This window comes from Peromyscus maniculatus, chromosome 1 (assembly GCF_049852395.1).
Source record: "Peromyscus maniculatus bairdii isolate BWxNUB_F1_BW_parent chromosome 1, HU_Pman_BW_mat_3.1, whole genome shotgun sequence".
NCBI classification, from domain to species: domain Eukaryota; kingdom Metazoa; phylum Chordata; class Mammalia; order Rodentia; family Cricetidae; genus Peromyscus; species Peromyscus maniculatus.
Genome location: NC_134852.1, coordinates 100321149 through 100348283, shown reverse-complemented (window position 1 = coordinate 100348283; position 27135 = coordinate 100321149). Strand labels below are relative to the sequence as shown.

At 38.2% G+C, this 27135-nt stretch overlaps 1 protein-coding gene and 1 long non-coding RNA gene across 7 annotated transcripts in view; both read left to right on the top strand.

Moving 5' to 3' along the window:
- The window catches only part of Tmem135 (transmembrane protein 135), a 202108-nt gene that overhangs the window by 52865 nt on the left and 122108 nt on the right, over positions 1-27135 (top strand). The window lies entirely within an intron of this gene.
- Positions 4845-21669, top strand: LOC143267666 (uncharacterized). The gene is made up of 2 exons (XR_013043050.1): positions 4845-6882; positions 7317-21669. It is a non-coding gene; the product is annotated as an uncharacterized LOC143267666 (long non-coding RNA).

The window sequence follows — 27135 nt, the reverse complement described above, 5'->3', positions numbered from 1 at the left end:
GTTTCCCTTTATACTCCTGGTCCAATCCGCCAGGGAGTCGTCATACTCTACTCACATCTGTTCTGGACTTTATCATCTTCCTTCTAGCATAGTTGTAACCATAGTGTAAGATCTCTCATCTCTCCTGAGCATCCAGTAGCATGGTGTCCTGACAGTCCCTGCATTCTGTTGTCTACACAGCAGCTGCATGTTTAGAAATGGTTTGGAGCATGTTGATGCTATACTTGAAATTTAGAATGCCATGCTGCTCTTGCCAAACTCAGATACCTTCCTGTGGCTCCTTTTCCTTTGTTCCCCACCCCCTTTCTGTTGATATTCAAGGTCTGTTAACTCCTTACATTCATTTATCTTTTGACTTGGAAATCTGTTACTCCAGATTTTTTTGTGACTGGTATCATCTGATTTACATCTCAGTCCAGTATCAGCTGCTACTATAGTTAAAGAAATTTCCCTTCACTTCTCTAACTCATACTCTTTTCATATTATTCTTAATATTTTAAAAATTGTGTGTGTGTGTGTGTGTGCGCATTTGCCCATCCAGTGATGTACATGTATAAGTAAAAGGACAACTTTTGAAAGTCAGTTCTCACATTCCATCATGTGGGAGCTTAGTATCAAACACAACTCATCAAGCTTGGTGGTAATTCAATAAATAATTATGACTATAGCTTGAGAGCAAGTACTTATGAAAAGTTCTCTGGGTGTGAATGGATAAAGGCTAAGAAGGTAGGCATTTTTAGATCATGTTTTCTAGTGAGAGGATAAAATGTTGGAATGTGAACAAACATTGTTTTGTTTTCTAGGGATTATGACTTTGGTAGATAATTTTGTTCTCTGCTTCTTGTCCTGTGTGGCTGCTTGGATCATTTCTTCATTCTAGGAACTTTATGGGTAGAGATTGAAATCTGAGGCCAGTAGAGGACCTATTCTGATTGGTTTGGCAGTTTACTACAGGGTCAGCTGGACCTGCATTCAAAAAAGGTGCTATTTTTCTTTTGGGCAAGCATTGTTATCACACCTAGTCTTTGTGTATCTTTGCTTACTGCTTGGCATGGGGAGGTAGTAAGGATGCATATGAAATGAAAAAAATCAAATGTAAGGAAGCTCATTAATATGAAATAGATGAATCTAAAAGAAGCTGATGTAAAGAAGAATTGTATATGGGATATAAGTAAAAACAACAAAGAAAATAGTACAGGAGGTCAGAAGGGAAAGACAAAAACCCCAAAGCAAACAAACTGACCCTCCCCCCCAAAGAAAAAACAAATGGAGAAACAGTCTCTGTTGACAGGTTAAAGAGCATGTCAGGTTGGGATGTTTGTCCTTCCAGAACTCACATCGACACTGGATTGCATCCACAGCACTATTAAGGTATTTTAGGTCACGAGAGCCTTTCCCTCAGCAGTAGGTGAGGGCCTTATTGAAGGATTGGGCTCGTGGGCGTGGATTTGCTCCCTGTGTGCTTCTCTGTCTCCCTTCTGCTGTGTGTGCTCTGTGATGTCTTCTGCTATATTATGAGGTTCCAAGAAGGTCCTTTCCAGTGGCAGTAGTTTTTTATTTTTGGCAGTATAATTTCCATACATTTCTCCCTTCCCTTTCCTCCCTTCAAACCAGCCCATGTGCCCCTCCTTGCTCTCTTTCAAATACATGGTCTCTCTCTTTGCCCACTAGTTGTTATTGCATGCATATATGCATGTGTATATACATATATATTGGTAAATATAACCTGATCAGTGCATGTAATGATCCTTGTATGTATGTTTTCAGGGCTGACCGTTTGGCACTGGACAACCAATTGGTGTGCTCTTCCCCGGGGAAGGCCACCTCTTCTGCTTACAGCTCATCAGTGAGGCTTCGTGGGCATTTCTCTGGAATTTCTGTTCTTGTTGTCCTTGTTCAGGCAGATTAGGCAGTTATGTTGGTGATACTTTATATGTGTAGCTTCTGACATTCCAGGGAGACACAGACTCACTCCCGGATCCTCTGGCTCTTATAATAATCTTTCTGCTCCCTCTTCTTCAATGTTCCCCGAGCCTGAGATGTAGCAGTGTTTTGTAGAGGTATCCTTGGAGCATGGTGCTCCACAACTCGGCATTTTGAGTGGTTGTGGTTTTCTCTAGTGGTTTCCATGTGTTGCAGAGCTTTCCAGCACTGGAACATTGAGCCAGGAAATTCCTGTTCATTATAGATGGCCAGTGTTGGGTTTCTATCGGAGCATTACAGAAGACACTGAACAAGGGCTGCAGGTCCTCATCGCTGTGGGCAGCCCTCCGTGTCCTGTGCCCAATTCGTCTCCATGGACGCCCTCTAAGGAACAGGAAAACGCAGAGCCCTTTTTACTAGCTGCTGAACATGAATGTTTCACTTCTCTATTTCACATTCCCTGATACAATCCTCCATTAGAGGTATTGGGGTTTCTTGCTACAGCTCATGAACCCTCTGACCTGGACCTTGGGAGTGAGGGAGGAGCTACGTTTTCTTTTTCCTGTGGTGTTGGGTTATGGGAAATGTTAGGAAAGGGTTAAAAGGAAAATTAACATTTCATGGGTATAACAAACAGGTTTACAGGTGTGTGTGTGTGTGTGTGTGTGTGTGTATAAAATTTATCTAAATGTGCTCTTAATTGTAGAGTTTATTCTCCTAACTGCTATAAAGTTGTTAAAAATTCATTTTTACAGCGACAAAAATTTCTCCAGCATTGTCGAGTTTTTCCATGCTCTAGCAGTAAAATATAGTCAACTTTTGCTAGTACAGTTTTGGAATAATTTGAAATACCAAGTAATTTATTTGGCCATTGCTACTATACTATATGTCAGGTGGCTTTTAAATTCTCTGTGTAATGAGATAAAGAAGGGAACCATGTTGGGATAAATTTTATTGACTGACAAAATATTTCCTTATTGGAGTGAACAACAGAATGCCCTTGTGTTCTCCTGACACCTCCTCTGGTTTCACTTGTCAAATTATTCAGCTAGGTTTTGTGTGGACAGAGGCTGTGCAAACACTCTATCTCACATGGCAGATCTGTAGCCTCGTAGAAAGACCTGCAAATTCACTCCCATTCTTGCTGAGAGAGCATGGGCTGAGCATGGGCTGAATTCAGTTCTTCTGCATTGGTCATTCATGGCTGTCTAGAAATAGTGCCGCTGTGGCAGGGGCGAAGTCCCTCAAGGAGAACTGGCGGTGTTCCAGCTCACATGACAGCAACCAGAAAAGAGTGAAGCATTTAAGAGCATGGCTGGGAGTAAGATGAATTCCAATTTCAGTTCTGTCTCAGTATTTCTGTGATGTCGTGAATCATTCCCTGAAGTAAGAAAACAAGAGAAAGTACATTTGCTTATCCACAGAACAATAATTTTAACTGCTTTTAAAGTATATATGGATAACTAATGCACACAGACACACACAGTCAGTCTCTCTCTCTCTCTCTCTCTCTCTCTCTCTCTCTCTCTCTCTCTCTCTCTCTCTCTCTCAATTCCAAAATGCACCAAAGAAGAAATAATGTATAGGTGGCTAGCATTGCATCATATTTATAATATGAGGTCAATATTTCAAATCAGTTTCTGATTTGAACATGCTGAAGATATATTTTACTGAACTTAGATATTCACTTTTATAACACTGTATTCTTTAACTAAATCTGAATAAAACAAGTTATTGCTAATGAAAATTTTAGATATAATTTACTCAATACATGTTTGGCAGGTGTGTAGACCATAGCAAGTGATTCTCAGTAGCAAGGGCTAATGCTATCCTTAATTCTTTATTTCCTTCTCCCTGCATTCCCTAAATAATCCACAAAATACTCAGGAAAGGTGTACATTTTCCCTTGATTTTTAAAAAGTAAAAATTTTAGCTTTAAGATACTTAAAATGGGTTTTTATAAAAATTTGTTTTTATTCTTTGGGGTTTTTTCTTCTCTCTTTGTAATTTTGTGTTAATGATCTGAATGGTTTGTGGTAATATAACCCAATGTTTAATAATTGCATAACATGCTCTTCCCATGTTTTTTCATTTAACATGTCCACTACCTTGTTAAATAGACCAAACCGCGCTTTTCTTACCACATACATAGATGAAGATGACTACACAAAGTGGGGTATGTGGCTTCTCAGGTTCTACTGGTCATGCTTAAGCTTCTGAAAACTCACTGACACTAGGTTAGTTATTGTTACAGGTTACTCTATTCTGTATAAAGATTCTTTAACGCTTGAGACTTTAAATGGGTGAAAGCAAGCAATAACTGTTAACAGAACAGTTGTAGTATAGAACTTGATTGTTTCATTTTTGGCCTTTAATTAAGGTTATATCTGGAGTTCTGGAATGCAGCAGTGGGCTTTTTAAAAAGTTTAGCACAAATATGCCAGCCATTGAGAGTCCTATGGGACAGAAGCATGGTCTACACTCTATATTAAGTCATTTATGCCATCGCAGTCTAGGGGGTAGGCACTGCTGATACATTTGGGGATTAAACTATTCGTGTCATGTGATTAAAAGCAAAGGAAAGAGAATTAATATTCATTTGTTCAATTGGTAAATTTCTTATTTTGTAGCTCTTGATCATATGCCCTGAGTGATTTTGTAATTTTTATTTATCTATTTTGACATAACTATTATTTAATTTAATATTTTATAAACAGAAGTAAAGAATGGTATTTTTGTGTATTATTTCTTGTGCTTTTTTGGTGAGATACAAACTCTGTAATTTAATACATCATCTTTATAATCTTCAATAAAAAAATTATAATGCTAAAATCTCCCCTCAGAAGAATTTGCAGGTAATGGTAAAACTTATTTTTTTTTTATAATATCTAGAAATGTATATCTTTTTTTTTTTTTTTTTTTTTTGGTTTTTTGAGACAGGGTTTCTCTGTGTAGCTTTGCGCCTTTCCTGGAACTCACTTGGTAGCCCAGGCTGGCCTTGAACTCACAGAGATCCTCCTGGCTCTGCCTCCCGAGTGCTGGGATTAAAGGCGTGCGCCACCACCGACCGCCCCGCCCTAGAAATGTATATCTTAAAACACTAAATTACTTGTTTAATATTTTTTAGGACTTTATATGGGGATTTCTTAAATCACGGAGCATATCATCATTTGCTAAATGACATGTGAGAAGAAGAATCTATTAGGGTTTTTTTTTTTTTTCTGTCAGTATTATCTTGTGGCATTTTTTGGGATGTCTTAGCAGGCATCCATGGAGATGGTAAGAATTTATGATAATGCTTAATTACATTGCTTAATGAAAATGGGCTATTTGTAGAATTGTTTAGATGTATTCTGTAATACCTAGATTTTGGAGTTTCTGGCACTTTGTCAGAAGATACATTGTAATTAACTCAATAAAGTGAGCTATACAAGTGAGTTATACAATGAAAAATTGAAGGATATTGGGTGTATAGTCTAGGTAGTAGTTCACTTAGAATAGATCTCAAAGGCAGACCATGTTTTTTAATCTCCAAAAGTGATTAACAAAGTAGAAGATGAAAAAACCCAGTTCAATTTAAAATGTCATTTGATGAAAGCCCCTTTACTCTGTAATGTCCATTATTTGCCTGAAAGTTACAGGAGGCAGACAGGCATTCCTTTTCACGAAATTTGATCATATATTTATCCGAGACTGTTAAAAGAAATATAGAAGAGTAAAGTAAAAAGGAAAGGAATGCATGTTTGCTAAAAAAAAATGTGCAGTGGCAACATAATCCAAGTCTTGCCTTCCATTTGTAATGATTTTTCTTGGCAGATGATTAATAACAACAGTAATACAATAAAGATGTTTCTGTGTTTGAAAATGTAGCAGCAACCTGGTACAGACCAAGAGATAGACCACAAGGGCAAGGGGAAGGCAAGTTACTGTGGACCCAGAGACCAAAATTCTGTTCCCGCTTTCATACCTCTTAGTTTCCACGTAACCTAATTACTTGCGTCTGATTTGCTGCCCTGAGAACTCTGAGTTCTTTTCATTGCAACTTGAGTGTTCCTGTGAAAGAATTTTAGCTCTCACCTCTTATTGGTGGACAGCAGTCTTGCTCATCCCATTTTCCTTGCTTAGTTTCTCAGTTGTGCAAAGTATGTCAGGATAGTGCTGAATGCAAAGACAATGAAGCAACACAGGCAAGTCTTAGCAGCGCACGGGCATTTCAGTCACTCTTTGCTTTTAAACAATAAATACAACAAGTATGGTGGTCATGAGCAAGTCTGTGAAGTCTTCACAGCATGGATAATACTGTCTGTATTGTTAGGAAAGTTGTGTATTAGGGAAGTACATACCATGAAGACAGAAAACATCAGTAGGTTGAGACCCACATCTTTATATTTTAATATGATTTTGCAGTACCTAAGTAATTGAACTAAATTTACATATTCAATACATGTCTGTTTTAACACTCTGCCATGTCTCTCTTTGCATAATATAATAATTAAAAAAGCAGTTGGTGTTCTGTTTTTATATGATTGTAGTGGTTTTGAATAAAAATGAATATCTTGAGTGGTATTTATTATATAATTATAACTAAACAACTCTTCAAGATTTAACAGTTAGATGCTTTTAATAATTTTATTTATGTTACTGTGGAGGCAAAATAGAGGAGTTGAGGATATTTTTTTTATGACAGGGATTTGGAAATGCATAGTAAAATATTTTTAATCCCTCTAAATTCTTTCTTTTATGCTATTGATAAAAATAATAAAACATTATTTTTTTCAGAAATTATCTTGTGAATAAAATTGAGGTTTGCTGTCGATATGCAAGAAAACGAATATGACCAGCAAAGAATGACAGACTGATCAAAGAGAGTGATGTGATGTGTGGTTAGATACATCTGCATGTCAGATGCAGGTTATAATCCTGAAAAGATGTCACATGACAAGCTTGTCTTTTTAAAAGGTAAAGCTTGGAAGGAGGTTCTGTACTGGTCCATCATTGACTACTTTGCCCTTTACCCCATTCCTTTAAATCCCAATGAACATGTGAAAAAGAGCATGTCTAAAACTACTGGAAGAGACCCGACACTCCTAGTAAATAATCTCACTATAAATAGAAATCCAGGGAAGGATACGGTACATTGGAGTGGCTGCTATAAGAGGGTTTGGAGCCGTTCTTGTTGGAACTCTGAAGAGATGTTCTAGGGCTCAGTAAAGATCAGGACTATTAATTAAAGGGATATATTTGTAAGAGTGGAGTCATTCCCCTTAGGAATGGGAGGGAAGAGTTGAATGGCGTAAGATAACTTCATCCAAGAGTGAAAGTATTGAGGGATGTTAAGTATTGGAAAGTCTCCATCGGCAGCTTGCTTATCTGTTCTCTCTTCATTCCGTTAGTGAACTTCTCCAGTCACCGTTCCCAGCTCATGTTTACTCCAGTTTTCCTTTCTTCAGAGAAGAGTTAACCCCATAACTGCAGAGGACATTTTCTTTACGTATTCATTCATGTTCACGCACACATGCTCACCTGATTGTGTGTAGTGCTCTAGTTTTCACCGTGAACAAGAATACGAAGTCAATATTAAGAGACATTTGAAGGAAATTAAACACTACAAAACAGAAGGCTCATGTTGAATAAACATTTGATCTTAGAAAAAACACAAAATTCAGAAATAGGCTAAAGCCCCTCCAATAAATTTTTTAAAATAATTTTGAAAAGTGGTAGCAGTTATTAAACAAAATAGTTACAGAAGTAAAAGATGTTCTTAGAAATAAACAAAAATGATAGATTAAAAAAAGCTATGACAAAGAGGTAGGAAGATAGAGCTAAGGTTAATTGTCACAAAAGGAGAACAGAAGGTGGAGATGTGAGACATGGAAAGCTAGGAAAAGAGAAAATGGAGTATACTGACGAGTTGGAATTTAGGAGAGAGAAAATAAGATGGGGGGAAATAGTAACTAGATAATTGGGTATAATTTCCCTGAATGAATGAAGAAAGCCTTTTTTTTTTTGCACATTGTAAAATCGATTGAATGTTGAACAAGATGAATGAAAAAAACAGACTCATTTGTCACATTCAGGTTGGGCTTTAGAACTGTAAGGTATAGGAAACTTTTTGGAAGCATCTAGAGAAAATATAGATGTAATCAAGTTAGCAGTAGCAAGTCTTGAAAACCAATGGTGGGATGTCTGTAGTTCTGAAGGAAGATGGTTTCTAACCTGGAATTCTATGAGCAGGGAAACTGATGCTTAATGTACATGAAAGAGGGGCACTTTCAGACAGTGGAGTTTACTTGTCATCTAGTCTGCTTGGAAAAAAAAAGCAAAACCAAAAAACTCATTTGAGAGTCCAACAAAATGGAAAGGACCCCCTAACCCTCCAGGAAAGAGAGAGAAGACTGGATCTTAGAGACAGCTAGCTGTGTGCCAGATCCTGAGACAAGCTGCTTCAAGTTCAGTGAATCCAGAAAGGTCATGATCCAGTGTCTGTTTCATGATTGAAAATCCATGATTAAGGATAGAGAAATGCAATGGTGTAATAAAAAAAAATGTTTATGGAAACAATCAGAAAACAGAAAAGCAATGAAAAACTCCAGAGAAGCAAAGAGCTGCATAGGTAGGTGATGGTCCAAGTACGAAAGCGTGTGGTTGATTTTGAGTGGTTGCTCGACAGCTGAGAAGGCCTTTGTGTAAAGTATTTTGCAGTGACTCACAGTTCCTGTTTGCTACACCTAATGTACAGGTATATGAGCTTATGGATTCTGAACTTTATATACCTAGTACTTAAATATTAAATTTCGAATAGTTTTTAATTTTGCATCATTCAAGTGGACAAAGTTTAGAATGCTTAATTATAACTTCAGAACAAGCTGTAAGTATAAAGCCATTATATATTTATATTTATATTTATATACACATTTGGCTATATTCTTATAAGTGTGTGTGTGTGTGTATGTGTGTGTGTATTTATCAGACATTTATCAGACAAAAGCTGGGAAATAGGGTTGCTGAAGTGGCTCAGATGGTAAAGGCATTTGCAGGTAATCCTAATGACTTGAGTTTTTTCCCAGAACCCACATGTTGGAAGGAGAGAACTGACTCCTAAACTTTGTTCTTTGACCTCTACATATATGTGGAAGTACATGTACATGTGTGCACGCAAGTGTGTGCGCACACATACACACACAGACAAATGGAATAACAAATTTTAGAACAGAGCTGGGAAATACAAGAAAAGTGTCAGTGAGATGGCAGCATTTTTGAAATTCTTCCCTCATACATTACATCCTGCCTGCGGTTTCCCTCCCTCCACTCCTCCCAGCTCCTCCCTACCCCCCTCAGAAAGGAGCAGGGATATTATCCCAGGGATATTAATGGAAGCATTTTAAGTTGTGTTAATATCCCTTTATATACAAGGGAGTCAGTATATGACTGAAGTTAATAGATGACGAAGTAGGAGTTTTGAGTGCTGGAGAGACGGCTCAGCAGCCAAGGGCTATTGCTCCTCTTATAGAGGCTGAGTTAAATGTCCAGCTTCCCTGTCAGGTGTCTCTCAACGCTGCTCGGGGTTCTGTGGGCACCTGCACTAGTGCGCATCACCACCCCATAATTGAAAATAGGAAAGTCTTAAAAAAGGAAAGAGCCGGGCAGTGGTGGCGCACGCCTTTAATCCCAGCACTCGGGAGGCAGAGCCAGGAGGATCTCTGTGAGTTCAAGGCCAGCCTGGGCTACCAAGTGAGTTCCAGGAAAGGCGCAAAGCTACACAGAGAAACCCTGTCTCGGGGGAAAAAAAAGAAAAAAAAAAAAAAAAGGAAAGAGAAACATGGATTGAGCATGGTGGTGAATGCCTGTAATTGCAGTACTAGGGAGGTGGAGGCAGGAGGATCACCAATGTCAAGGCAGCCTGAGATCTATAGTTTTTAGCTTTTTTACCTCTTTCCTGTGGCCTGCCTCTTTAAAGTGTATTAGTACTCACCTCTGCTTTTGTACTTCTGCTGTACATTGCACCTGCTACTCTGAAGGTCTGCAAACTGTGCAATAATTTAAATGTAGTGATTCTACTGGAATGATTTTTCTAGTAATATTTTATATTTAGTTGACTTTAGATAACTAAATTTAGAAATACTTTTGACTAGAATATTTGTGATTTATTTTCTGGGAATACTTATTTATAAGAAAAGTTTACTTTTATTTTCAAATGTTTGCTTTATAGTGTAAAGTATGTTTTATGCACATAGCATTTTCAGTAGAGTTTTCTGTATTTTAATTCATTATGAAAATGCTTGAGTCTCAATCGAGAAGATTTCAGGGAAAGTTATGGCATAGTCTTAAAAGCTTGTCAACTTTAAATTTATTGGTATAGAGTTTGGCATTTGAGAATTTTTATCTCATCTATTTATATTTGTGTGTATGTATGTGTGCATATGCACACATGCTGGCACTGTGTGCATATGGAGGTTGGAAGCAACTTGCAGAGTGAGTTGTATCTTTCTACTATGTGGTCCCAAGAATTGAACTTAGGTCATCAGATGTGGCAGCATTTACCCATTGGTCCACCTTATCAGCTCAAGTTTTGTTAAACATGCTAATGAACAAAACCAAAATATCACTATATATATCTTAATATGATAGATTAAAGATTTTAGTTCTGTTAGCATTTAAATCTTTGGGTGAAAAAAAAGAGACTTAAAACTTACTTTCTAGTTGTTACTCTTTTTTTTTTTCCTTGGGACAGGGTTTCTCTGTGTAGTTTTGGTGTCTGTCCTGGATCTTGTTCTGTAGACCAGGCTGGCCTAGAACTCACAGAGATCTGCCTGGCTGTGCCTCCTGAGTACTGGGATTAAAGGCGTGCGCCACCACAGCCCGGCCCTAGTTGTTATTCTTAAATGTTCATTCTGTTATGTAGTTTTCACCACCCTCTCTAGTCAATGGTGTATATATCATATGTGTATATATGTTTATATATGGCATAAATGCATACTTCATCATAGTTTGGAATATAGAATTCTATTTTTTGTATACCTGAAATTGACTGAATTCATTTAGATGATTGTTGGCCTTTACAGTTTTATTATGTTTAAAAGAAAACAGTGACATTGAAGACCTCCCTTTTCTAACATGTGGTTTCAATTTGCATTTTAATCAGAGTATGGAAGTCATTACTCTGACATCTGAAACCGAGGTAGCCGTAAAAGTTATCACTCACAGGGCAGCAGACACAGTTTATTTTGTGTTTATTACTGGGTGGCCCTCTTGAAACTTTCCTGAACCTAATTGGATACAGATATTAGAAAATTAAATTAATTATTTAAATGCCATTAAATTATGACATTTATTTTGGATGTATTTAGTTGAATTGTCTTAACAGGATTGATACAAATGAATGCTAAGATTATGACATGCATGTTCAGACATCTACTTGATAGTAGTTCCAGTAGATTTCTAGTAGTTATTTTCTGCCTAATTTGTACATAATACAAATAAATCATTAGTTTTGTTCTTGCCATTACACCTAGTTTCCTCATAACTGAAGACTGGTGTAATATAATTTATTTCACAGAGGCATCAGACTATTATTGATAATTTCTTTATCTGTTGCTATGCTTTTGACAAATCTTGATTTATTTCAAAACTTTAAGCTGTTTCACATGATAAAAAACTCTAGCTCCTTGGTTTTCGTTCATTGACTTTTCTTAGTAATTATTTGGCCACATTTCCTTGGTATTCAGCAAATCTCCTTGGAAGTTGATCATTCCTGCTCTAGGCATTGAAGCACAGGCCCAGGAATCGTCAAGCCTTGGTTTTTAGATCCAGGTGGCTGGTTTTGCCCTCTCTGTAAGTCATGTGATTTTCATGGCCGTGTTCTAGCAAAACTTTGTTTATGGACACCTAAACTTGAAATTTTATAATTTTCACATGTCAAGAGAAATAGCTTCCTTTTGTTTTTTATTATTAGAGGTATTTGTGTCATTCGGGGCTGTCATAGCAAATAACCACACAAATTAAGTGGCTTGAAACAACAGACATTTATTTCTTCTTGGTTTTAGAGGTTAAAAGCAGCATGTTGCATGATCTTGCTACCTCTGAAGTCTTGGGATTGGGGGTCCTCCCTGCACTTTTCCAGTTTCTTGCAACAATTGATGTCTTTGGCTTACCACTGCATTATTCTAAATCTGCTTCAGTCATGACACTGTCTTCTGGTCTATGCCTGTATAATTTTGTAAATGAACTCCTTTTCCCTCTCACATAAAGCTACTGGTAAGTTATAAGATTAAATGCCCATTTTAATACAGTACAACTTTAGCTTTTATACCTACAGAGATCCTGTTTCCATTAAGTTCACATTCACACATCCTGGGATTATACTTATTTCACTGGGACAGTATCTAACCCAATAGCCAACTTTAAAAATAATATAAAAGCTATTCCTAGTGTGTGTGCCTTGCAGAATTTATAATAGGACAGACTTAGGCATCTATTTTCGGACAATTGCTAGAGTTGACTTTGATTTATTCTTTCATTAAACTCATATTCTTATTTGGAAACAGGGTGTGAATTAACATTTACTGAATGAGCCCTTAGTGAAGCTTTGTGTTTTTAACATCTTCCATCTTGTTGAATTTTCAAGTGGCAGCTCATGAAACAGACTATTTATGAATTTAGTCACTCTGACTCACAAATGGTAAATTTAAGATTTGAATCCATACCTGACACCAAATGACAGAACTTCTTTCTTTGCTGCTCTCTGTGTAGTTTCTTTCTGTAGCACTTGGAGTAGGTCCATGTCCTAGTTACAGTACGTGCAGCATTAATTTCATTTCTGTTTCAGTGATAAAACATCCTGACCAAAGCAACTTTGGAGAGGAAAGGGTTTATTTGCTTTACAATAGCAAGTCACAGTCCTTCGCTGAGGTAAAGTCTAGGCTGGAACTCAAAGCATCACATCCATGATCTAAAGCAGAGAGAAACAAATGCCCATGCTGCTGCCTTGCTTCTGCTTCCAGCTTTCTCTTGTTCTTCATAGACCAGGACCCCTTGCCTAGGGAATGGGCCAAGTCTTTCTATACCAATTAACAATCAAGACAAACTCCCACAGATATGCCCATGGACTAAAATGACGAAGATAATTATTTAATGGGCATATTGTCTGAGGTGATTCTAGTTTGTATCAAGTTGATCATTAATGCCAGCCATCACAGTCCATAAACTTAAATGTCTTGTTCTAACTCTTCACTGGCATGATTTCAAATTCCTTGTTAAATGTCTCTTATAGTTGCTTTGGCTTTAAAATAGAAGCACATTTAGGTAGTGTAAACAAAAGTTGGAATTAAGTGCAGGGTATTTACATGGCACTCAGAATTGATGGCCAGTTCTGGAGAAAACTAGATTTTAGGGATAGCCACATAGACCTTTTATATGACATTACCATCCCTGCCCTGACACCCTTCTTTTAACTTCCAATTTCTACCCTTGGGAGGGATGTAGATGTTTCGTACATATAATGTGTTGTTATTTCTTGGTCATATGCCTGTTACAAAGGCAAAGCAACATTTAGAGATGTTGTCTAGGTTCAGCAGGTTCCTGGCACCAATCTCATCTTCAGTCTTCTGGACTCACATGTCTTCCACAAATTGTCCTCTGACCTCTACATGCATGCTGTGGCATGTGCCTCCCCCAATAAACAAACAAACATATAAATATTTCTCCAGATTATATTGTGTTTTGTTCACACATAGCATTAGTCCATTGGTTTCTAACAGGCATCTCCTTCCTTCAGTCCTCTTCCTTTTTCCTTCTTTCCTCCTATCTCACCCTTGTTCCAGGTGACTTCCAATGGTTGGAACAGAAAGCACACCAAGGTCAATCTGTATCTTGCTGCTTCCATGTTGCTGTTTGTTTTACTTCATGAGTATCTATTCAGTACTTGGTATGTTCCCAACACTGTTGTAGGTTTGTGCTGTGGTGCAAATAAAGTCGTCAATGCACCTGCCTTTCTGGAGCTTACATTAAAAAAGAAAAACAGAACAATAATCAGATTAAGTTAGGAAAAAAAAAACTCAGAAGAGGCATTGGCTGGCAAATAAGCAGATATGTGCCAAGTCTCATTGGTGAGAGGCTGGGGTTTTGTTGTTCTGAGGAAGTAACACTGCATAGGCCTCAGTGATAGGAGGAGGTAGGTGTTTGTGGTGTGTGTGTGTGTGTGTGTGTGTGTGTGTGCATGAGGGGTGTGTGTGTGTGTGTACAGCCAGGCTACAGAGTACATGTGGGTGTCAGAAGACAACTTGTGGGAGACAGCCATGGGGATAGGAGTCATGTCTCAGTCTGGGTGTTATGTGTCTTTAACCCACTGGACTATCTAGTTGGCTTAGGACCCAAATCTTGAAAAACCTTTGGTAAACTTAAGTTAAAGGTCCTACATGGGAAGAAGTTGGCTCATTTTGTTTATGCTCAGAGTCACTGGTAGACTTTGGGGTTGGAAAGAAAGGCAAAAGACCAATCATATTTAAGGCATTGAGGGCCATGGTGAAGTATTTAGCTTTTCAGTGTATTAGGAGACCATTGGAGATTAAGGATGCAAGTGATGTGGTGTGACTTATATTTTAAAGCAGTTATTCCATCTAGTAAGGGCAGGAGTAATTATAGTGTGTGAGCAATTTTCCGGAGATCTCCAAGTCCATCTTTTCTCAGGCTACTGCTGTGAATTGTAAGAGACCCAAAGTGTTTATGTATGTATAATTGTCTCTTGAACTCAATTTGAGTTTCACACATGTTTATTTAGATAAAATACATATTGGCTAACATGTAAAATTTATATTAATGTATTTTATTCTCTTTAAAAAATGTTTATTTTTTATGTTTATATGCATTGGTTTTTTGCCTGCATGTAAGTCTCTGTGAGGGTGTCGGAACCCACTGGAGCTGGAGTTACAGATAGCATTGAGCTGCCATTTTGGTGCTGGGAATTGAACCCTGGTCTTTTGGAAGAGCAGTTAGTGCTCTTAACTACTGAGCCATCTCTCCAGCCCTTGTATTTTATTCTTAACAGAACAAATTTTGCAGTCATTTCCTGGAATTTATACTTTTTCTCTCTTTGTTACTTCCACCATGCCCTTCTCAGTTTTTAAGAAACAGTATTGTATTGATATCTGCAGTAAAGCACACTCTAGCACATTTTGCATGTAGTAGTGAAAATATTAGAATAACTTCTTTGTTTATAGAATTTATCCTGAATTGTATCCCAGTACCGTATTGGTTGGAAAGCAAGGATGAATTATAGCTGGTGTAGCCTTAGCTGTTCCTAATTGTGGGAATGCCTGTTAGGTCATTTTAGGGGTCATGAGGCAAGAAGGTTGTAGCTGTGTTCCAGATGCACTTTAGCCATTTTATGTTCATTACAGTCAGAATCTTCAAGTTACAACAGTTTAGGAATGTGATTTGGACTTTCATAATGCAAGGCAAAAATAGCATGTTAATTCATAGAATCAATAAAATGTTTTGTTATTCACATTGAAGAATAGGTTATAACATCTTTATTAGTAGTTATAGTAGCTTGATTCTCATAGCTGTGTTTTAGAAGTATAAATAAATGTTTCTTTTTATATATGAAGTAGCATTAGAATGTATTTTTTATTTTGACCTTATATTTTAAAACCTTTTATTAAGTTGATGACATTATTTATCTTTTGTTTAAAATTGACTGTAATTTAAATAATTTTATTACTTTATAATGAAAAAGTTCATATGCTACATTTTGCTTTTTTTAAATAAAAGTAAGTTTAATTGTTTCTAAAAATGTATAGATTTAGAAATGCTAGTCATTTTGTCTTTACTAACACTTTATATGTGTATATATGTTTATGTATATATATACATATACATACACACACATATATATGCATGCTTGCAGTAGAAAGGAATTCATTGACTATATTTTTAGGCTATGATAGTAAAAATATTTTTTGGTGTTAAAAATTGTTAACAAAGTGAAGTTTCTGTCAACTCCAGAGTGTGGCCATTCAATAGGACTGGAAGAAAAGATTGCATTTAGAGAATATTGATTTTTAATTACTAAGTAGACATATGTACTGTGTGTTTTTACAAAATTTATTTTTGTATTCTAAATTCTTGCTAGTGTAATTTTATAATAGAAATAAAAATCAGCAGCAAGGAAGATGAATGCCAGGGATGTGCTGGAAGGCTGTGGCATTAGGGGAAGTGCCTGGAGCTGCCATCATCTCAAGCATACAGGTAGAGACAGGTGTAGGTGGAAAAGGCTGAGTGCCCTTAGGATGCAGCAAGGAGCAGTGTCCATCTTTTCTAACCCCTGTTGACTTTGTTAAGTCTGTAACAAGGTAATCCTGTTCCTTTTGACTTAAGCTAAAGAGTTCTCTATTGCAGTACTCTTTATAGGCTGTGAAACAGTGTAGATTGGTGCCTGAGGATAATAGTTAGCATTATGGTCAGTTAGTGTGCACTAACCAGTGAAGTGCCTGCCACACTTGCAAATCAGCTTCAATGACAACAATACACTAAAGACTCCATTCATTCTCCTGTGCCATGGGGATAGCCATATGGCCTCCATCAGCCAGACCCGGTGGGCTAATGAAATTCATGGTCTTCAGGTTTTGCCACCTGTATTCAAGTATTGGGAACTTGACTTTTTCTCTTTATGGGCTTCTCTGTTTTCTCTTTCCCCCATTTTCTGTACAAAACTGAACTTGTATAATTCTTTACCTCAGTTAGCAGTGAGTGGTAGTTCAGTAGAGTATACCAGAAAATTGTTAAGTAATTAACAAATAGATATTTAATATGCAGTCTACTTTAACACAGCAGTGAGTGATAATTTAGTAGAATATATGGGTGCATAATTGAGTAGCTAAGTAAAAAATATGTATATATGTATACAGTACAGTTCAAGGTACTGATCTTCAGTAAAGTAAATTTTCTTGAGTTCAAGTAAGGGCACCAGAAACTTTAGTTTCTCCCTGTGTGGGAAACAGATATAGTAAAGCATAAGGTGAATTTTTGTCTCTTCCCCCTCCCCCCGCCCTGCTTCAGCATCTATCTTATTTCTGTTCTCCAGGTGCTTTTCCTTATAAGTTTCTCATGTTTGGACATATTTGCAACTTAATATAAATATTTAATGAAAAAAATGAATGTCCAGCAGAGGAAATAATGTAACTGTGGCTTCAGACATGTTAGAAGCAATGTAGGTTCAGGGAAGTGGCATTGAGGTGGGACCAACTTGCAGCTTTTCTTAAGTCCAAATAGGCAAATTTTACTGGAGCTGTGCCAATGAGTATCCCAGCTACCCGCTTGTGCTAGATCTAGAGTCTCACTTTGGTTTTTTCATGTCCACCTCCAGGTCTCCCCCAACCCCCGAATTAATAGAGAATTGGCTGTAGGTCTGGTTTTATAGTCTAATGAAACTCTTGGTTTCTGACTTATTAGATTTCTTTCTTTTTTTTCTCTTTCCTTTTTTTTAGTGTATGCTGTATTTTCTTTCTTTTTATTTTACTTTATAATTAACTTAATTTCACATATTAGCCACAAATTCCCTCATCCTCCCTCCTCCCACCCCCTAGCTCTGCCCCCCAACCCCCTCCCCCATTCCTACCTCCTCCAAGGCAAGGTCTCCCTTGGGGAGTCAGTCCAGCCTGGTAGACTCAGCTGAGGAAGGCCCAGTCCCCTCCTCCCTACACCAAGAACAGAAATCTAATAAGTCTATGCTGGGACACTTTGCTCAGACTTGCTAGATTTCTGTTGTAAGTATTAGAGCCCATGGTAAAATGGCAGATTAGTTGGGTATGTAGGATGAATCTGGATTGGGGAGGGGAAAAGTGTAATCAGACTATATTTTGTGAAAGTTTTTGTTTCAATTAAAAATAAAGGAAGTCACTTCTGTGTGACTCAGTGAAATAAAAGAGTCAAGATAAGAAACAGTAGCCCATCAGGGAAACAGGTGAAGAAAAAAAAGTGTGTCTAGGTGGGAATCACTTCATAAAGGGACGTCTAAGAGTAGCCACCAACTGAAGATCTTCCTTAGCACTGGCCCCAGATCAGTGGTAATTACTAGAGTGGCATTCTTCTTTCTTGGACATGGGTGCCGCTATAGCAGCGAGCTGAAGAGAGACCTACCGATAGTCAGAGATCCAGCCATTGATGGATACCTTGTATATAGACGATGGCTGGAGTAGATCAGTTTGTGGAGATAGCCAGAAATAGGTACCTGAATATGAGATGTTTTATGGATGCCCAGGAGTCATGAGCCTAACAACCCACCCACCCTCGCACCCGAGTGAACTACATTGAAATGCAGCACTGCATAGCTCACTGTGGAGCATAGTCTCTTAAAGGCACGAAAGGGAAGAGACCTTTCTTCCCTAGTGACAAGGGTGAGTGAGCCTCTCTGCATCTCCTCAAAACCACCGTTGAAGTAACCGCTGTATGGATGATCTTTCAACCAAAGTTGTAAGTGGCTTATGGGGTGCCTTGGATCAGAGAATCCTGGTGGAAAGTAGAGTTCCCATACAGAAATCCCTTTGGGCAGGAAGGGCATACTGACGTGACATGTTTGAATTACTGAATCTAGCACCCCTCACTCTGACAATGATATAGTCATGGTAGAGGGGGAAACCACTTTCCAACTAGGAAGAAATTCTGAGATTATGCTTTTGTTTCATATTTTTATTTACATCTTTATTTTATATTTTAATTGTTTAGTTTGTTTTGCTTATATTCTTCCCAAATAGCCCAAATAGGGTTTTATGCTTGTACTTTCTCTGAATCACCTCTACAATTTTTTAAAGTACTTTTCATATATTTAACCCATATAGTCTTTTCATTTATAATTTTCTGCTTTCCCCTTTTTCCATTCCCTTCTCATTTTATTATGTAATTATTGGTATCTTTAATGCAAAACAAACAACACACACACACACACACACACACACACACACACACACACACACACACGTACGCCCCACAAACAACATTTCTACAGTGCCACTGTCTGGGAACCTTATTAGGGACACAAATAAAATACACAAATGTGCTCTACTGCAAGTAAACTGTGGAACTGCTGTCAGAGTATATTTGTTACTGTGGCTAGCATCCCTTTTTTTTAAAAAATTTATTTTATAATTAATTTAATTTTACATATCAGCCACGGATTCCCCTGTCCTCCCTCCTCCCACCCCCCAGCCTTCCCTCCCAATCCACCCTCTATTCTCACCTCCTCCAAGGCAGGATCTCCCCTGGGGAGTCAGCCTAGTCTGGTAGATTCTGTTAGGGCAGGTCCAGTCCCCTCCTCCCTATACCAAGGCTGAGCAAAGTGTCTCAGCATAGGCCCTAGGTTCCAAAAAGCCAGCTCATGCACCAAGGACAGGTCCTAGTTCCACTGCCTGGGGGCCTCCTAAACAGTTCAAGATAATTAACTGTCTCACTTATCCAGAGGGCCTGCTCCAGTTCCATGAGAGCTCCTCAGCTATTGGTTCACAGTTCATGTGTTAATCCTGTACAATAAAACAACTTTTGGAAGCATCATGATCCCTGACTTCAAGCTCTACTATAGAGCTACAGTAATAAAAACAGCTTGGTACTGGCATAAAAACTGACATGTGGACCAATGGAACTGAACTGAAGACCCTGACATTAATCCGCACACCTATGAACTATGATTTTCGACAAAGAAGCCAAAACTATTCAATGAAAAAAAGTAAGCATTTTCAACAAATGGTGTGCTGGCATAACTGGATGTCAACATGTAGAAGACTGCAAATAAATTTATATCTGTCACTGTGCATAAAACTTAAGTCCAAGTGGATCAAAGACCTCAACATAAATCCAGTTACTCTGAACCGATAGAAGAGAAAGTCGAAGTAGTCTTGAATGTATTGGCTCCAGAGATCACTTCCTAAATATAACACCAGTAGCACAGACACTGAGAGAAACAATTAATAAATGGGACCACCTGAAACTGAGAAGCTTTTGTAGGGCAAAGGACACGGTCAACAAGGCAAAGCGACAGCCTACAGAATGGGAAAAGATCTCACCAACCCTTTTAACTACTAGCAGAGAACACAAATTTAAATGAAGACAACTCACCAGGAAGAGTCAAATAAGATGCAGCAAACAGTAAGTGGGACCCATCAAACTGCAGAGAAACAGAAAACTATGAGACAAAAAGCCACCTTTGTCCAATTTAGAAAACAAACAAACAAACAAACAAACAAAAAGCAAAAAACAAGAGCCACTATGACCGTTCCACAGTTTTACAATTCTTCAGTATTACAATCCAAAGATAATGAGCTAGCTGAAAATCCAGAAAAATATTTCACAGTCCTACTTTCAAAAAGGATCGGGGCTAGAGAGATGGCTCAGTGTTTAAGAGCACTTGCTGCTTTTGTAGAGGACCCAGGTTCAGTTCCCAACCACCTGTAACTTTAGTTTCAGGGGATCCAATGCTCTCTGAACTCTATAGTCACTGATGATGCCTGCAGTAAAAACATAGCCATGTAAGCAAACACTCATACACATGATAAAAATAAATACAGAATTTAAAAGGATAAATGAGCATTCAAGCTAATGAATGAAGTCAGGATCAGTTCAGGACCTGAACAAGAAAGCTAGCAAAATGAATGTAAATAAGCTATGTTAATTGGAGGTGGAATTAACCGTGGAAGAAAATTTAGCATGGAAGCTAGATGCCGAAAAAAGAACCAAACATGGAAATTAATTAATCAAGCAAGTAATAACAGAGTAGAAAGCATAATTGGATATGAACAAGAAAAAAATGAATTTTAGGGATGGAGGGTAAGTGTTAGGTAATATATTCTGACATCTATAAAGAAAGAAAATCAATGAGCATAACCAAAAATTTCAAGAACTCTGTGATACATTTAAGAGGTTAAAATAAGGGTTATTGGGTGGTAAGAGAAGCTGAGGGAGCATCTAAAGGTATACACATCCTATTCATAAAACTGTCATAGAAAACAGAGAAATGGACATTACAACATAAAAAGGATCTAGGACTCTAAATTGGCATGGACAGAGAAGAACCTCTTCATGACACTCAAGGTGTCAAAACCTCAGGGCCAAGAAATGTTATTAAAAGCTGTAAGGGAAACAATATCAACTCAATAAACGATAAACACCTCAAGAATGATGTCAGTTCTCACATCAAGAACACTAAACACCAAGAAGACATGGAATAATGTACATCAAACCCTGAAAGTAAGATTGTTACATCCAACAGTCATCTCAGAATTGATGGAGAAATAAGAACATTTCAAGACAACCACAAGCTAAGGGAATTTATGGTATCCAAGCCATCACTGCAGAAAATAATAAAGGAATACCATACATAGAGAGGTGAAGGATGGTACACCAGACATTACATTTAATGAAAGTTACAGATTAGCAAGGGAGAGCTGGGGACAAATGTCCTCAGAATAAACTGACAAACCCTCACCATCAGCAGTGGAGGAAGACACCTAGTAGCAGAAGCTGAGCCTGTAATGTCCCAACAACCAGTAAAATCATTAAAAATAGCTTACCTCAAATATTCCCAAGTATGTAAAACAATCCTAAGCAAAAATAGCAGTGCAGAAGGAATCAAGACTATCTGATCTCAAAGTATACTTCAGAGGCATGGTACCAAAAACAGCATGGTGCTGGAATAGAGCCTAGAATTTAACTCACACAGCTCCATCCAACTAATTTATTTTAATAAAGATTTCAAAAATATAACGTTGGTAAAAGAGCCACCAAAATATCAATGAAGCCAGGTTGATTGATAATGTTCTTCCAGGCTTCAGTCATTTTGTCTCTATTTCATCTGTGTCAGTTATTGTAATAGAGTTTAGACTATGCAGTATTTGTTTATGTTTTTGTGTGGATCTTTAACTTGTGTAGTTTGGAGTTTGTTTACTTTCTTTAGCTTTGACCAGAATTCCCTAGAAAGCAACTTAAGTGAGAAAGGATTTATTTTGGCCAAGCGTTTCCAAGTGTTTGCACAATGGGTAGTTGGATTCATACTTTGGGTCTTGCAGTAATGTAATGTACCATGATAGGAGTGTTTGGCAAAGGCTATGTAGAAGTAGAGAATGGTATAACATTTAAAGTTGCACCCACAATGACCTCCTTTTTAAAAGTAGGCATCACCTCCTAAAGTTTTTAACCACCTCCTAAAACAACATCATCAGTTAAGGACCAAGAATATAATACCTGAGCCTACTGGTAACCCAATGAAAACCCCCTTCTTAGATGTAGGATGTGTGTAATACAGCTTTTGCAGATTGAATTATTCATTATTGTGAAATGATGTTTATTTCTGGGATTATATTCATACATCAAAACACATCAGTGGCAAAAGGAATTATTACTTGTTTATTTAAACCAGTGATTCTCAATCTGTGGGTCGTGACCCCTTTGGTAAACCTTTAACTCCAAAAATATTTACATTACGATTCATAACAGTAGCAAAACTATAGTTATGATGTAGCCACGAAAATAATTTTATTGTTGGGGGCCACCACAATATGAAGAATTGTATTAAAGGGTCACAACATTCAGAAGGTTGAGAACCGTTGATTTAAACTAACATTTAAGTTATGTTAGCTTTTGTAGCACTGTGACACAAAAGGCCTAACAGAAAGAGCTGAAGTTGGGAAAAGGTTTATGCCGGCTTATGCTTCAGAGAGAGCTCAGGTCAGCATGGCAGTCAGGGGACGTTCCGTCCCCAATAGGAATTAAAGGACATTTCTTATTCACATGATAGTAGAAAGGAAGTAGAGCCTAGACAAGACCCAGTGCTGGTATAGCCTTCAAAGGCTACCTCGGGTATTTACTCTGCCTGTCTGGCCCCACCTCCTACAAGCTCTATAGCTTTCAAAATCACACCCAAAACTGGATACCAAGTGCTGAAAATATGAGCTTATGGGAGACATTTCTGATAACAACCACCACTTTAAAACAAACAAACAAACAAACAGATGAATCATCTAAATAGAATCACTGTTTCTTAGAACAGGGGCAGAGGAAGGATGAGGGTTGTTGAATAGTCATCTAACAATTAGTATATGAACTGAATTTGTATTTTACTTTCAAAAATATTTTAAGTGACAAATTAGAGACCACATTTAGGTAATTCTTTATTCACACTCTCAAATTGGAAACTGAGCTGGACCCAATTACTCTACCATTTGATATTATTCCCCATTTACTGATTGAAAAATTCAGTTCTATAATTGACCGAGCTCTTGTTTTGAAAGATAATTGAAGTAGTAGAACCCTACATCTCAGTGGTTGTAGCTTTGCTTGTTGTAATATTTTGTTCACTATTGACAATTTATGTAAGACGATAGCTTTATAGGAGAAATGTGCTTTTCTTTTGATACATTTTATTATGCTAAAAGAGGACAGGAACATAATGAGGTACATGATTAGGTCATGTCATACTGAATAGAACATGACAGAACATGTATTTACAAAAGTATACTCTTCCTTAGAGCCAGATTGCTCTCAGTTTGGAAATGAACCATCTGCTTATCATTTACATTCCTGGAGAATTCACTAGCCCACATCTCTAAACAGAAGTAACATTCCTCATAACCTTGAACTGCTGCTGAGCCCATTGTCTCCATATGTAGCACATATTCCCGGTGTTCTGAATGAAAACAGATTATGACATTTATGATGTCTGAAAAGAACAAGTTGATTTCATTAACATGAAAGACCAACATACTATATTTTCAGCATTTGAAATTGCTGTAATACAATTGGGACATATTTATTCACACTTTGGTTAACCACACATCCCCCAAACAACCAATATCTGAGTACTTACTCATGTAAGACTTCAACAGCAGTCTTGATGAATAGTTGCTCTGTAGTGTGGTAAGTTGTTGAGGGGGTGAAGATTCAGGTGTGACTCTTACATTTCCAGCTGGACAGACATTGACTTGAGGAGCAAGAGCAGGCATATTCGTTGGCCAATGCAGCCATTGTGGGTGCTGCTTATTTCCCCCGTTATCCAGTACCCATCAGAGCTGAGCAGCTGCTTAAGCTGTGGTCACAATCTCTAACCTGGGACTGGACGTGGAAGCTGTAAAAAACTGGAGGCAGCATAACAGCTTTCTAATTACTCAGTGACCGAAAATTCATTCGTAATGAATTTCTAAGTTAAATAAATTTAATTTTAATTAAATTAAATTTACTTTAGTTTTTAATTTAAATAAATCAATTCCTAACGAAGCTAGGGTATTTCTGGCAGTTTTTTTTTCTGTGTTGCCCATCAAGACTTTCTGAATGTAAACATAGATTATGCATTGTGCATGATATGGCATACAACCTAACAGATGATGCCTGAAATGTCTGCTCATATTCAAGTGTATCACATTTTTGAATCTCAGTGCTTTCACTATACACAATTTTCCGCTTTGGCAAAGACATAATGGTTTAATTATGGAAGGTAAAGACTTGAGTATTTGCCTGTCATCATTCCTCAGAATGTAAGCATCAAATTAGTGTATCTTTGCATGGTATTGTGGTAGACTGTGTGTGACTTTGAACACCACTGTTTGAGTTGTTGACTTGAGTTTTAGATTATCTGCAGACACGTACATGAAGATGTATCGGGCATGTAGCCCAAATCTAAACAGGAAATTCATATACTTCAAATTAACTCCTAAAAATTTATTGTTATCATTATCATTGCATGTTTGTGAGTGGGTACGCACGCCAGGCGTGCTTGTGTGCCGTGCCGTGCATATGGAAGTTAGCAGACAACTTTCAGGAGTTCTCTTCCTTTTACTGTGGATTCTTGAAATCAAACTCACGGTGTCAGGCTTCAGTGGGAAGAGCTTTTACCCTCGGAGCTGTCTTGTCACTGTTACTACTCCAAAATGATCACAGAGCCACAGCAAGTCCAGTAAAAATCCAGCAGGCATGACCACAGAAACTAACAACTTATATTTTCAGTTGGGCTTAACTTGTAACAGCGAGGCCATTTCTCCAGCCTAGAAACTAACAACTTGATAATGCACATTTAACTAATTTTCTACAGTAGCACCAAAATAAGTCAATGGGTAAAGAACAGTCCTTACTTCAGGCATGGTGGTGCATGCCTATCATCTAGTACTTGGAAGGTGAAGGAGAGATTAGAGTTCAAGGCCAGCCTCTGTTACTTCCTTCTCTGCTAAACAAACAAACAAACAAACAAAAAAAAACTCCAAATACTTCTGGTTCTTAACATTTTGGATAAGGATGTTCACCCTTAGTCCATTTTCTTTTCTTCCGTCATTACCATCATCATCACCAACACTACCACCACCACCATTATCATTATAATCCTTTGTATATACCATGTCCATGGGCAGGAGCAGCAACAACTCTTGTGTAGGACTAAGAAGCTGGGATTCCTCCATCCTTGTTAAAGGTTGCTATTGCATCTTTTAGCAGGCCTCAGATTCCTTAGTCCTTGATAGGATCCAGTGTTAAAGTTCCTCAGTGTGAAATATCTACAACCCTTGGCCCTAAAGGCATGATAGTTCTCTGGAACCATTTCTTTGACCAAGTGCTGTGACTAAGTTTTTCTTTTCTGGCTCTACATAGATTTCTAACCAACTGAGAAGCTTTCTGTCCTGTCTATTTCCACCATTTTTCTTGTTCCTGCCCCAGTGTTTTCTTGACTTATCTGCCCCTTCTTCAGCTATCTTCTGAGTCATCTGGAATTCAATAAGGCTTGGGACAACAAAAAGTACAGTACAAATTGTTTTAAACTACCTGAGTCTTCACCATGAGCATCTCCAACCATCAGCTGCTCTCATTGCAGACTTATCTCAAGCCATTCATGGGATGCTAAAGCAGTCTACCTGGTTCTGGCCTTTGGTAGTCCAGCTAGCTGTTTGACTGACAGCCCTTTTGTTCAGAGGCAGCTAGGTAGCAGCGGAGAGTCCAACAGTTGCTAGGTAGGAAATCAGATTGTTCCATCTCACAACATCTTTGCATGTTTGCAAGAAAATGAATGTCAAAAAGAATGATTATAATAATTATTTCAAGTCCTTAGTAACACTTCCTTTGATTGTAACAGTATTTTAACATCTGCCCAGGGCCGCTGGCACGGGGACAGATGCCCCCTTTTATCTGTCTCACATATATTACTTTTGTGATTTTGAGGGACCCATTAAGAACAGCTAATAATGATGGGGTTGAGAGTTCTTCAAATTATTCCTCCTACAGAAAATAGTGTAAAAGCTCAAGGACTAGAAACAATTGGAAAAGGAAAGGCTCACAGGAACTTGCCCCTTCCAAAATAGCTACTGGCTCTTCTTTTTTTTTTTTTTTCATTTTTAAAATTTATTAAATTTAATGTTACATATCAGCCACGGATTCCCTTGTTCTCCCCCCCTCCATCCCCCCATCCCCACCCCTGTTCCCCCCAGCCCACCCCCCCATCCCATCTCCTCCAGGGCAAAGACTCCCCCGAGGATTGAGATCAGCCTGGTAGATTCAGTCCAGGCAGGTCCAGTCCCCTCCTCCCAGGCTGAGCCAAGTGTCCCTTTATAAGCCCCAGGTTCCAAACAGCCAGTTTATGCACTAAGGACAGGACCCAGTCCCACTGTCTAGATGCCTCCCAAGCAGATCAAGCTAATCAACTGTCTTATTTATCCGGAGGGCCTGATCCAGTTGGGGGCTCCTCAGCTTTTGGTTCATAGTTCATGTGTTTCCGTTCGTTTGTATATTTGTACCTGTGCTTTTTCCAACCTTGCACTCAACAATTCTCGCTCATACAAACCCTCCTCTTTCTTACCAACTGGACTCCCGGAGCTCCACCTCGGGCCTGGCCGTGGATCTCTGTATCCGGTTCCCTCAGTCATTGGATGGGGTTTCTAGCACGACAATTAGGATGTTTGGCCAGGTGGCCTTCAAATGCTTCATAGATCTATTCAGAGGGCCTGATCCAGTTGGGGGCCCCTCAGCCTTTGGTTAATAGTACATGTATTTTCATTCGTTTGGCTATTTGTCCCTATGCTTTATCCAAACTTGGTTTCAACAATTCTCGCTCATATAAACCCTTCTCTTTCTTGCTAATTGGACTCCCGGAGCTCCACCCGGGGCCTAGCAGTGGATCTCTGCATCCAGATTCCTCAGTCCTTGAATGGGGTTTCTGGCATGACTATTAGGGTGTTTGCCCATCTCATCACCAGAGTAGAT